Here is a 14626-nt window from a genome sequence, read left to right as displayed (position 1 = left end):
ACGCTGTTACCTTCCCGCCGAAGCGGTACCTATTAATCTACTCACATTGGCATGTTTTCGAACTGCTAGGTGAGCAGGAGCTGGGACTAGCCACGGGAGCTCACCCCGCCGCGCGGTTTCGAACCGCCGACCTTCCGATCGGCAGCTCAGCGGTTTAACCCGCAGCGCCACCGCGTCCCCTCTTCTCCATGTATATTTTCTGGAAAAAAAATATATCTTGTATGGAGAAGCAACCAGTCATTGAGATCCAACTTGCCACAGTGCAGCCCAAATGTAGAATGATCACCCAAATGAAAATTAAATAAGTCACAGTAAATTTGCATTGTCTGGAATGGCAGTTTGTATTTAACATGGTTTAATTTAAGGAATCTGAAATCAAGAAGGAGTAACACCCACTAAGAAGGCAACACCAAGCCACTTCCATAAAACTGCTGTGGAATGTGCATAGTTGTATCCATGTAGTTAGCAGGAGTCAAGCTTGACTCAAAGGAGACTTTACCTTAAGAAAATATTAAGTCTAGTTAGGCAAAGGCTAAATTACAAGCAGGGAAATTTGGAAGTGGCACAAGGTCTTACTATGATTTTTATCTGTGGTACCAAAGCGAACTGAGTGGCAAAGAATCCTCAGGCCAGATTGACTAATAATGTCTGTCTCTGTGTTAAGAGGCACGGATTGTTGTGAATCAAATACAGTAATTACAATGGATATGTAACACAGAAAATGAGGTGATTCAATCTGGTATTACTTTCTTGCCAGTTACACTCCATGAAGTATTTTCCTCAAGATATGTGAGCCTTACAAGGTAGACCAGACAGGAAATGCGACCAGATGAGCTAATTCTATTTTATTGCAAAGTTACATTAAGAGAGACTTGCAAGTCTGCAAGTGCATTTCTCCCCCATCTCCTTTACAGCCCAAGGAACTAGGGAGGGTCCCTTCTGAGCCTCTTGCCCTACCGCGGGCTCAGCTGCCTTTTATCTGATCATTCCCTTGGTTGCGTCTCTTTGCCCTGTCTCCCAAGGTCATTCCCACATACCATTACGTGATGGAAACAGGGTGACAAATACAGTCCTTGTCAAAATAAGTTACTGTATTTAATATATTTCTATCTGGAAATATTCTGGAAAAAAACACAGGAGTGGGTGGTGGGAACACACGCGCTGGTCTTGCCCCACTCAGTCTGGCTTGATGGGGAAGGTCTGTAGAGAAACAACTTGTCCAATTGAAAGAGGTTACAGGGATCTGTGCCCCTTTAGCTAAACAGCAGAAGAATCATATTATTCACTTACTATATTTATATCCCAACTTCTCCCCAAAGAGCACAAGCAGCATACATGATTTGCCCCTCTCTTATCATCACAATAGCCCTATGAGGATAAGGTATTTTTCTCCAGCCTGGGTACTCTACAGGTATATGGTTTTCAACTCCCAGAATTCTCAGCAATCACCATGCTAGTCGAGAATTCTGGGACTTGAACTCCGTATATCTTGCTGGAGTAAAGTAACCCAACTGAGTATTATTGCTGAATGGAGATTTGAATCTAGATTCCAACCTGGCCCATCTGACATCCAATTAATGTCTGTGTTTCAGTTTATATGCTTCTTTATTATATCATCCTAGTATCACAGAGGACCAAAACTCATGATGTATAGCATTATCATTGCTACTCCTATTATGCTACCATTGAAAAACAGAATCAGTCACTATAACTTTTTTTTTTAAATCCCAAGGGACACCCAATCTCTAAATCATGAAATATGTCCCTCTGCATCCTAAATTCCACTACCATTTGGCATAGAAGCAACATATTTTACTACTACTGCAACAGGCGAGGATGCTAAATTGATCCCTGGTGTGGCTCAACAGGAGACAAACATAGGCTCTGCCTGCAACTGACTTGCCAAACAGTTGCCATGACAACTAACTCTACATTGTTAAGAGCCCAGAAGGAAGGTGTTCCCCCCTCATCCCACGTCTGGCGGGGCCACTTTACTCTTCTCCTAGGCAGTTACGACTTGATGCTCCCGTTCCAGCCCAATGTTCTTCAGCTCCCAGGTGAACAAACACTCCTGAATCACAAAGCTGAGCAGCCACTTCTTGCTGTCCTTTGGAAACAGAGGAGAAGCTTGGAAAATCCAATTTTCTTTGCTAAAAGAGGTCTCAGTTCTGCATGCAGTCTCACTGAACTGGACAGAAATGTTCATTTGGCATACCTTTCTGAAACCCAAAGCCATTCACCTCTAGCAACCTCTCCAAGAGATGCAAAAAGATATTCTCCTTCCTGCAGTGCATCTCTGCCTTTAACACAGGTATGAATGGAGGAACTCAACCAAATGAATTCTCCTTGTGCAGGGAAAGGCAACAATTTCAGAATTTCAGCCTCTCGTATAATTGTTCAAAGTCATAGAAGCCCTGCTAGGAAGAGAGTGTGTCTATCTGCTGCAATCTGAAAGCCCAGCCTTCCCCAATCTGTAGTCCTTCAGATGTGTTAAACTAAAACAACTACTGGACATCCTAGCACATCCAGTGCAACCCATCTACAGGGTGTCAGAGGGAGGAAGACTGTCTTAGTCCATTGTTCTCTTTTCAAACAGGTGCTCTGGCCACACACAGGCAGAACAGAGGGGAGGAGGCAGTTCCTAGCTTCCCATACTCTGGGATTTTCCAACCTTCCTTTTCAAACTGAAGTATTTCCATTTCTCAAGGATGCATCTCCTGAACAGCAAAGATATATTCCCCCATCTCCGCACTCCTCCACACACCAACCTCCTCCACATGCTCTATTTTCCTTAAATTCTGTACACTAATTTAACTGCAACATGTAGGATGCTGAGATGGGACTGCCAAGAACCTGCAATTACATAGGAAGGGCATGCATGGAAAGAGACTGTGAAAAGCAAGGATGTTATGCTTCTGAAAATGGGGAATTTCAAGGTTTGCTTGTGTCTTTTCAGCAAGTTTTAGCAGAACCTGGACTGCAATTTAACACTAGTGTGAGCCTGATAAAAATGAACATACATGTCTGAAGATTGTCCATCACTCTAGCTAACGCTATAAGCTGGTTCAGATGTGATTCTAACATCATCCACATTTTTTTTCTGCCTGATGAAGAGTTCTTGAAATTCAAAAACTTGCACTGGTTTTGTACAATTTCAGATGGCTTAATAATGGCATTCTGATTTTGATTTTTTTTTTCTTTTAGCCAACATGGCTACTATTGCTTTTATGAATCAACAAAGAGATGCAGGTACATATATCACTTCATCACAGCTTTGCTGAAATAGGGGGTGGACTGTTCTCGCAACCTGCAAAATCAGCTGCGGTAGGGAAGGAAATGACAATTTCTAAAGCGCAATGAAGAGGGGAATGATGCACCTTTCATATTTGGGTAGTGGAAACTAGTGAAAAATAGCTTCTCTCATCCCTCTGCATCACTAGGCTTATGAAGCAAAAGATGGGTGGCAGGTTTGAAAACCAATTAAAGAGCAGCAAATGATCAGCCCTGCAGTCAGCCTAATTCTGTTAAAATTATAAACTGTAGAAGAAGATACTGACAAAAGGGAAAAAGGGTGTGGGGGGGGGAGATTGTCTCAGTTTGCTAGCATGTAAGTGGCTGGCAGAACATACTTTGGAATTTTAGCTGGTACAGGTAGTCCTTGCTTAGTGAACACAATTGGGACCAGAATTTTGGTTGCTAAGTGAAGTGGTGGTTGTTAAGTGAATCATGTAGTTCCCCATTGATTTTGCTTGCCAGAAGCCACCTGGAAAGCTCAAAAATGGCAATCATGTGACCATGGGACACCGCGATGGTCATAAATGCGAACTGGCTGCCAAACACCCAAATCGTGATCACGTGACCGCAGGAATGCTACAACGGTTGTAAGTGTGAGGACCAATCACAAGTCTTATTTTTTCAGTACCATCGTTAAGTCCAAACCACCACTAAACAAATGGTTGTTAAGCGAGGACTACCTGTATGTCTCTTTTCTCCTGATATTTAGTAGGGATCCTTTGATGGCTTTCCAGGAAATAATTTGTTTTACAGGAGAGAGACAGCCCTGCACTAGAACTATCTAAAACAGAAAGGTTGGTGGTGATTATCACCTACATTATGATATGATATTCATGGTTAGCCAGAGCTTCCTCTTTTGTTTCTTTTTCAGCATTTTGATTTCTCACTCCAGGCAGCAAAATATCTGGGCTCAATTCTGGATTTTGCAATACTCTACATGATAAGCTTCAATTGCTGCAGTAGAGGAAGCTACACCTGCTGAAATTCTCTTTCAAGGACCCCCTGAAATCTCTTCTCATAGGCCTGGATACAATCCTCCATGCTAGAAATCAAATTATATATTATTTCTTGCTTTCCAGTCCTAAATCTGGGCCACACTGTGATACCCAAAAAGCAGCAGACACAGTTCAATCCCATGCTCTCCTCAAGCGAAGCTTCTTGTCCATTCTCTGTGGATACCAAAGAGCAATTAAAACCTAACAAGCACTTGACTGTTAATACATTTTCATAGCATAAATAGTGTTAACGGATCTGCCCTCCAGTTACTTATCTGTAGCGAAACCTCAGCAGGTAGCTTATTGCTGAAACGTTATGGCTATTAATAGAATAAGCATTCTATTAAATAAAAATTAAATACAGACTTGCCTGGGAATATTGCTATAATAAAACATCATTGTCAGCAATTTCCCCAGTCACTCTATCTATTGCAAAATGATGGGCAGTTATCGCCAAAAATTGTTATTATACGCAGCTCTGAAAAAACACAAGTTACTTTACTTTACACAATGTGAATTAGTTACTATGTAACTATGGAGCCTATTGGACTACAGGTCCCCAAACTCCTTGAACCTAAAACATCCCTGGTTCAGGTTAATGGAATTCAGCCTAAAACATTCATAGAACACAAGATTGTTGACCCCTGGGTTAGGCTGTGCAAATGCATATTTAATAGGGAGGGTTTCTATCAATATGATTTTATCAAAAATTGCTATCATGCGTAAAATAGTCATTTGTTTCAAAAACAGAATTTCCTGTCTTTAAGAAAATATTGTTCACAATATTTTTGTTTAAGTGACAGCAGTCTTATTTTCTACCATTCTTGTGCCTCCCTCTGACTGCATAAAATAAACAAGGAAGGCTTTTTTTTCTGGCATGGAAATAAAATTATGGGGAAAATGTCACTTAATGTATCGTCACTGAGATAGGGATCTCTAGTTTTCCATGTCTACAGAGGGGCAGAACAAAAATGTGGCTTATTCAGCATAGGTATGAACAAGCAATGAGTGATAAAATATGGTTTGGATAACATGGGAACTTGTGTATACTCCGTCAGATTGCTGGTCTACCTAACCCAGTATAGTGGACATTGACTGACAGTGGTTCTCAGGGACTGCAAGGCACGACTTATTCCCAGCTTTAGCAGGAGCTACAAAGGACTAGGATCTTCTGCCTCGGCCGTACAATGGAGTCGCAACCCTAAATTATGTTAAATGATCATATGTGAACTCCTAACTAATGCAGTAATCACACAATCCCTGAATCTCTGTTTCATGGCCTTCCTGGGATTATGCTGGAAAAATTCAGCAACAAATCATCAAACATCAGTGATGTAATTTTCTGCCACTTTCTAAATCAGTGGGGGGAGGGGCAGAGAGAGAAATAAAGTATGTCAAGTCTTTGGATAGATTTAGCACATCTAGCTTAAAAAAAAGGGTATATGCAGGGTGAAAAATCAGTCCTACATATGTGCATATCATTATATCATCACTCAACTCCTGTGGCCCTGGATGCCAAAAATAATAAGAAAAGATAATGTGGCCACACCAATTAACAGTTTCCCATTCCTACTGTAAAGCAGGAAACATTTTCATTTGCAATCTCTCTGTCTAAAATAACATTATGATTTGTTTAACCCCACTTTGTTGAAGAAGCCACAATGGCTGAGTTCATACAACACATTAAAACCATTAAGCGTGATTTGAGGCTTAGCATAATGTGTGAACCTAGCCATTATGTGAATGTTCATAACTGATATTAATAGAAATAAATAGGTAACTGCTTATCTTCTCTGAAGAAACTGGGAACTGAGGAGAAAGAACTGATACGCAGGAAGAACTGTTTGTTATACTAACCAAGGTCAGATCAAAGACAAAAACTCTTTGAGGGATGGAAGTGACCTCAGGAATCAGGTTGATCTGAATCACATCAAAAGCATTTTGGCTGGAGCTCATATCAGCCAAATGATTCACAGTGGGAAAGAAAAAAAGTTCAGTTGACTTGTAGAAAATATATTATATGGAGAAATATTTACCTAAAAACAGAATTGGAAACAATGCAGAATCTGTCCCAAACTCAGAGTTACTTAAATTTGGCTGGCTAACCACTTAATCTCAACAACTTTAATACTGTTCAAAATGTTCAAAAATCTAGAACCAATTTTTACAGACTTCCAGAAGAAGAAATGGTGGACTAAAGAGGCTTTGCGAAAAGCGGAGTCAACGACCATGGCGAAGAATGAAAAGCTGGTAAGCAGACTGGCTCTTTGGACCTCTCCAGACAAAGAAAGGATGAGAGATCACCCAGAAGTGGTCCAGACAGTTGCTCCTCATGAGGAGACCACAAGCTAGCAGTCTCCAGCAGGTTTTGAGCACTGGGAGACGAGGAATAGACATCTTGCTCAAACCACAGTTGGTGCCTTTAAAAGGACAATAAGTTTGCATACTTCCTTTTCTAATCACTTTCGGGAATCGCTTGTTAACTACTTTTCAGCTATTAGAGACCTTTGGATTGACAAGTCTGAAAACACCAGGTGAATCTGCCTTCAATCCTTAACAAAAGAAAATTTTAACTTAAGAACTTTAAAAAAAAATGAAATAAATAGCAAAAAGCCAATTAAGATTTTGATTTTATAAAGTTATAAATGGATTAAGGGTCAAAATAAATTTGAAATAAGATTTTTGAATTAATTATAAAGAATCCTTCCCATGGGAAAGTGGACTTGCTTTGAATTTTTTCTAAGTCATAATAGAGATAAGCAATTTTAAAAATTGGACACTAGTGGGAACTAAGTTTTTTATTAAAGGAGAAGAATACATATATCTGATTAACAGCTACAGAATGATGCAAAATACTGTAACACTGGAAATACCGAAGGATACTTTTGAGAAATGGAATTGGAAGTTAATATCAACAATGTCAATAGCGATATTCGCTTCTATGGATAGACTATATCCAAAAGATGTTAGGAAAGAAATGGCAGAACAAGTTTTATCTGGCAAGACAGAGATAGGGTTGACACTGAAAGTGGATCTACAAATGACAGGCTACAAGAATGACATGGAAAAGATGTCTCATTGGACATACAAAGGAAATTGGTTGATGCTTTAAAAATCAAAAGGGAATTACAAATAATAAATCAAGAGAGTGATCTGGATAATTCTTTTATATTGGATTTATGAAAGAGGCTTGTTAAAGCTTGGATGAATCTTGTGAGAAGGGGTAAAAAAGGAATGAAAAGAAATTGTTCTATGACATTACTTGAATGGACTAAAAACTAAGATTGTTAGAAATAAAAAGAAGGAATATAAAGTTGGTTTATTTGATCTAAGTTAAAATTGATATGTTATCTCTGGCAACCCTTAATGGACTTTTACTGATCCCAGGACTGAAATGACAATGTTTTATGGATATGTTTATAGATAAGAGATGGGATATGGGATGAAGAGATCATTGGTTGTAAATTAAGAGGTGAAAAGTTACTAAAATTGCTTATACTCGTTGTGATGAAGATTGGAAGTCACTTCTTTATATATTTCTTTTCTCTTTCTTCACTGTATTCTTACTTTTCTTTTTCATTCTTTCCATTCTCTACATTTTTTCTTTTCCTTTGCATTTTTTACTCTTTCTTTCTTTCTTTCTTCTATTGTAACCACAATCTTTAATAAAATTATTCTTAAAAAGTAGAAGCAGTTTTTACAATATTTTACTACTTATTTGTTTGATTTTTTAATCTGCCTCTTCATACAGGAGTTCAGGGTACCACATATAAAGCTCCCTCCTATTTTTTTCCTCCACAAAAAGAACCTTGTAAATTAGGTTGGACTGAGATAGAATGACTGGCCCAGAGTGGAACCTGCAACAATGGTGTTGCCTTAGACCTGAAATCTCACTTATTGGGAAGAAAGGGACAGAGCAGGACTCTGACGGGCAACAGAAAGCTGAAATATATAGTTGACCTGAACACTTCAAAAGCAACCTTTTCTTTCATTAAATCCATATTGCCTGGGAATGTGGAAGTTGTTGTCTCACCCCTTTCCTGCCAGGGCTGACTCACATTGTCCTCCTCCTCTTCAAAGTTCCAGTGCTATTGGCTGTTTTACCTTGTTGATAACAGAGGATGAGAAGCTTGGGGCAGTACCTCCGTTCAAGCATTCTGTGGTTCTTAAATGCATATTTGTTTTTTGATTGGCAACAGGTATTGGTTTGGAAGGAGATCCTTAACTTTCTTGACAAAGTTAACACTCGAAGGTATCACCTGAGGTTTCTTAGCATTCCCAGATAGTATCCACAAATTTTTGGCAGTTCAGGGTGTATAAGAGAGAGATGGATTAGTATTTGCAACTTCTTGTTGTTTATTCATTCAGTCACTTCCGAGTCTTCGTGACTTCATGGACCAGCCCACGCCAGAGCTTCCTGTCGGTCGTCAACACCCCCAGCTCCCCCAGGGACGAGTCCGTCACCCCTAGAATATCATCCATCCACCTTGCCCTTGGTCGGCCCCTCTTCCTTTTGCCTTCCACTTTCCCTAGCATCAGCATCTTCTCCAGGGTATTTGCAACTTGACTGTGCTGCTATTACCATCTACTTAAGACTACCCCATGCTGCAATCTAATAATAGGTTCTGTTCCTTAATTGAAGACCAACCTTCAGGACAATACCAAAACAAAAGCAGTGCTTGGGCCAAGAGAGCACCAATACACCACATGGAATAGAATCTAAATTGCAATATCATTAAAATATGAATGTATTCTGCAGAGAAAAACATTTGCAAAGTTTTTAGTGTTTTTTTTTAATCCCACAGAGTTAAGCCACAATTACTGGACTGTTGGAAAAAATCCCTTTTCTACCTTTGAGTCTAGAAATCTGAATGCCTAATGTGGGATTTCTCCCCCCCCCTCCCCACTTCATTCACTGCTGATAAAGGATCTGTCAGAAGAGTGGAAAGGAAGGTCAGCAGCAGCAACATTACAATGGAAAATGATATTACTGGCATGAGCATAGCTGAAACACGGGCAATAAATAAACATGAGCCAGAGAGTCTCACAAAGGCACAATAAGGCTTATGGGCATTGTAGTTTGACATTTCTAGAGGAGTGCCAGGTTCTGAAAGTCTAAAACAATCACGGACGTTTGGGCAGGGACAAGCTGCTCATTCATCCAATGCTTTCTGAGTGGCTCTACAATAATGTCAGAATAGTGTAAATTATTTTTTTGGTACAGTGCAATCAGAATAGGCCAAACATTCATAGAAGCCACTGAAAACAAGAGAACAGCTTCAGGCTACTGTAGGAAGACAAACTACAGCACACAGCAGTCTTCTAGCACTATCTGATTATTTGCATAACCTTAGATTAACAGTCTCCCAGCACAAGCACTAGGGCTCTCGTACCCGTAATTCACATGGGGATGAGGTATATGGGAAACTGGCATTTCAGAACTCCAGGAGAAATCCTTGTGGTGCTAGGCAGCATTTTTCAGTTCTGATCAGCCTTTGACGATCAAGTTTCCTAACTATTCCTGATTGTTCTAGACCAGTGTTTCTTAAACTTTTTTCTTTCAGGACCCCTTCCCACTTTTAAAATTATGGAGGACCTGAAAGAGCTTTTGTTTCTTTGGGTTATATTTATTGATGTTCACTGAATTAAAAAATTAAAATGCATGTGTTCGCTGCTACTACCACTTCTCACGATTATTGGGTGGGATTTTATTTTTCAACGTAGGCTGTCAAGTAATTTTTTCTTTCATGAATCCCTGAGAGGGTCTTGGGGGGGGGGGCGCCAGGGGTCCTTGGACTACACTTTGAGAAACACTGTTCTAGACTTGGCACTCCTCTGGAAATGTCACACTACAGTGCTGATAAGATTTATTGTCCAACATGTGTGGAATGTGTCAAAAACGAGAAGGTTGTTTTAATGCCTCAAGGACAGAGAGCACATTTTCCCAAGTACTAGCTTATACTACAGAACCATCTCCCCCATGTTGTTATTCTTATTAAGCACCTTGTTCCAGATGCCTGCTTGCACTACCCCAACTGATGAGACCTTCTGTTGCATATATGACATCTGAGTGGTTCTCTTTAAAAGACAGATTTTAAAAAAACAACACATTATCCGTGCATTTTCACATGACATTCGGTTGCTAGCTTTTGAATCCTGAGAATTTCACCATGACAGATTTTTTGTTGTTGTGTGTGTGTGTGTGTGTGTGTGTGTGTTTTAATGGACAGATAAAACCCATCCAACTTTTGGTATAGCACACCTGTGCCACCTAAAATATCTGATAAAGAGACTTTATTAAACAGAATTCAGCTTTCTGTTTTCCCCAAAAACCTCTCCCCTGTAACGCCACTGCATTGCTGGTCCCCTTTTATCATTCCATCAAAGGGCATTGGGAAGGCAGGTTCAGTCCCTAAATAATTTCTCATTTGCTGACTAAACCCAAGATACCAAGATGACACATTTTCCTTGACTGGGCAAAGCAACAGTCCATTTCTGCAAAGAGGATAGGGTATAAAACTATGGATAGAGCAAGAGTGATCAGAGAGAGGCTGTTTATTAATTTCCAAGATGACCTCTCTCCAACCATCATCTCTGCAATGAACTTTGAATATATACTGAAATTCAATATTTTATTCAAAGAGATAATAAATAATTTGGCTAGGCTGAGGCTATTGATTTACTTGAAATTCTATGTATATAATTATTGAGGTTCCATGTTTTTCCTCTTCCCAGTAAACTCCTTTTTATACCTAGAGTTCATTGATTTAATGATAATGATAATGATAATGGTTACAATATCTTATTGAAACACATACTTGCAAGATTGCATGGTTACAAGGCTACCCCTGTGTTTCAGGATTGGGACAAGATTTATTAAGTTCTGTAATTCTAAGCTTTGAGCAGGAAGATCGAAAGCCCCTTCCTTTCTCTGTTTCCTAGGGCTGGGCTGAAGAGAAAAGTCCTGAGTAGAAGCACTAGAACTCCCTTGTCACACAGGCTAGTGTGTGACAAAAGATTCAGCCTGATTGGTGGCAACTATAATACCGTACCTATTGTCATGAATACTGATGGCGAGCAGGAGGGGGCCTCTATCCAGGGGGGAAAACGCATGCGTAATACTGAGGAATTAAGCAGCCATTCAAAGAGACACAGATCAGACCCGCCTTAACTCTTGGGGTTTATCTGTCTGTGTCATGAGTAAGGATGGCGAGCAGGGGGCTCCCATCCAGACTGTCAAGCGCATGCGTAGCACTGAGGAATTGGGCAGCCATTCAAAGAGACACAGATCGGGACCGCCTTAACCGTTGGGGTTTATATGTCTGGGTTTTTCCCACGCTTCTTCAGTTTGTTAGGATTCCTGTTATGTACAAGCAATAAAACATTAGAGACCAGTTCCTTGTCTCAGCGTGTTTCCTGGCTGTTAGGACAGTCTGGGTTTTCCCACGCTTCTTCAGTTTGTTAGGATTCTGTCTTATGTAGCAGTAATAAACACTAGAGACCTACTCCTCATCTCAGCATGATTCCTGACTGTTAGGACACCTATCTTTCACTGGGGAACCTTTGGAGGAAGGGATCTGTCAGGAGTAAAATTATCCCACCCTCCAATTTGTTTTGATGGATTTTATTTTACTTCATTATGGCTTTTAATCCTCATCCATGCTGCCCAGGTCAACTTGGAAAAGCAGGACCTTTGCTTACTCAACACAAAAACAGATTCAGTCAAATATGGGTGACAAAACCTTGGTGGGTGGAATTTCAGAGAGCCTGTTGAACCAAAGAAGAACCAAAAGTACTTCTCCCTCCTGCTTTCTACTCAGTCCCGCTACATTTTTTAAGCCCAAAAAGCCTGCTCAGGGTTTTCTTATATAGTTACTTATTTTTAGTACACAGTTTAGCACTCCCTCAGGAGCTGCAGTAAGCCCCCACTCGCTTAGCATTTAAAAAAACTGTAAAGATCCATCTCTTTTTGCCAGGCTCTTAATTGTTTGTTCAATTTTAGAATTCATTTTATGTTTTAACTCTTAGCCACCTTGAGTACTCATTTGAGGAAAGAGTATAAAATCACACAAATACATTACAATAATTCAAACAAGGCATGAATTTAAAGCCTGTACTCTGGTGTAATGGATGGGTAGTTTCACCTAACAGGTAAAGATATTTTTACAAATCAAAGAGAAGGTATTTTTCTTTGCAGAATACATCCAGAATGAGAAAAACCCTGTTGCTCTTTATTGTCACATATATTGGATTTTGTTATTTTGTTTTTTATTCTGGGAGCCACCCAGGTTGATTGAATTCCGGTGGCATCCAAATTGAATGAATAAATAGACAAACCAAAACACACTAGAAGATGAACTTCCAGGACTCAGACAGTACAATGGAGTCAGTGCACATTGCACAATTGAAATATTTTGTTTATTTATTTATTATTCAAATTTAATTACCACCCATCTCCTCCAAAAGGGGGACTCTGGACAGTTTACAATAAAATATGCATAGGATATGGAAAAAAACCCTCCCATTTCATAGGAATATGAAATCTGGTGTATGGCACAGTTAGTGAACAGTTATTCTATGTGCAGAAAGGGCCAGGAGAGCAGATAGGATTGTTCAGCAGTGGCAGAGATGAAGGATAACGTTTCCTTTCTTAGGCTTAAAATACCTTTGCTGTGAAGGACAAGCACTATGCCCTAACGAGAGCTTCAAATCCAGCTTGGCATTTTAGGATTTTAAAAACTGTGGCAGAAGCAACCAAGTGTGTACTGGAGAGAGTGTTCAACAGGGAGGGAGCCACCCCTTCACACCCACCGCACCCCCACAGAAGTCTGCATTCTCTTTTTTCTACCTGCCCATCAGGAATAAAAAGGAGAGAAATAAGAAAAGATAATCTCAGTGTTCCCAGGGTAAGGTTACCCAAGAGGGTCCCTAAAGAGCCATTCCCCAAGTGATTATACAATGGGGGAAGTTTCTATGTGTGATTCAATGCAGTTGTTGCTTTGCCAAGCTCTTCATAATCCAGAAATAAGTGAGAAAGGCCCAAATGAAACTAGAAAAGGGCAGATTGTGTTCCATCATGTGGATGTGAAACTGCCTGGGATGGCAACAGGAGAAATGGTCTCTCCCTTCTCCCTCTGGCTTTTCCTGCACTATCTCCTTCTCACTGCTATGCTGTTTCCTAGAAACACAGCTCCCAGCACACATCACTACTCAATATTACAATAAATAAACAGAGGGTGTGTATATGCCAAAGGACCCTCCTACCTAACAGCTCAAACTTGAACTATGGTCTAGGTCTGAAAAGGGGGTTATTGACATCCAGCTTTTGGAGATAAAGGTAATGTTTTAATCTCCCATTCGCCTCCTCCCTTCCAAACTGTGCCTCAAACTCTTGTTATTTATGTAAGAAATTATACAAATCACAGGAAAAAAGATTAACAACATTCCAGCAATGGGGAAAATCTGCCTGCCTTGCATTCTTTTCTGAAATGGGAATGTTCTCTCAAGAACCTAAATTTTAAGTTCAAGTTTTATGTGTTCAGATTCATCTAAACTGCTTAATAAATCAATTCAATCAATCAATCAATCAATCAAACAATCCCATAAAAAGGCTATAGACTAAGAAGACACCTAGAAAAAGCTAGTGACTGTAGCCTGATAGCAACCAAGGCATAGAACTGGCTTGTATTATACATATCCATATTCTGCCTGGCTAATGGATGGATTTCATTATGCAAACCTGCACATGAGGTGAAAGTGATGGCAATGGAAGTCATTATTCATTTCTTTACTCTTAAATGTATGAATGAAACATTACAGTTCTTGTGTGAGCCAGTAATTATAGCAGGAGCCTAGAAAAAAGATTCACTATATCTAACGGGACTGATCCACTCTAAGTCATTGTGCCTAAGAATGCAAGTTTCATTCCAAAACTATTGCATGTTCAACATTCCAAGACTGCATTCTGTCAATTGAAGACACAGGCATGTTTGCCTTCTACTAATTCTAAAGACTAGTATATTCTGTAACTCTTAAGGAAAAAATATTCTACCCTGTTTGCTGGAAAAATAGGTATATAAGGAAAATAATGATACTACCCTTATGCGAGTGTATGCATCACTTCTGAGGGTTGAAATCAACTGAGAAATATTAGTTTGGTGCTAACCTCACAGCAATCTTACAAAATAGATGTCATTGTTATCTCCATATTGCAGATGAGATCAGAGATTTGCCTGAGACCAGCTGGAAAAGTCACAAGAGAGATGAAATTTGAATTATTAGGCTGTAGATTTCAATTTCCATACTCCAGGCTGCATCACTTTCTATATAAACAACTT

The 14626-nt window shown here is 39.7% G+C and overlaps 1 protein-coding gene across 1 annotated transcript in view; it reads right to left on the bottom strand.

The window, feature by feature from the left end:
* Positions 1 to 14626, bottom strand: part of USP43 (ubiquitin specific peptidase 43) — a 116115-nt gene that overhangs the window by 97138 nt on the left and 4351 nt on the right. The gene's annotated exons all lie outside the window — the stretch shown is intronic.

The sequence above is a fragment of the Candoia aspera genome, chromosome 2, assembly GCF_035149785.1.
Source record: "Candoia aspera isolate rCanAsp1 chromosome 2, rCanAsp1.hap2, whole genome shotgun sequence".
NCBI classification, from domain to species: Eukaryota; Metazoa; Chordata; class Lepidosauria; order Squamata; family Boidae; genus Candoia; species Candoia aspera.
Note: the sequence above shows the minus strand (reverse complement) of the source record. Positions and strands in the feature narration are given on the sequence as shown.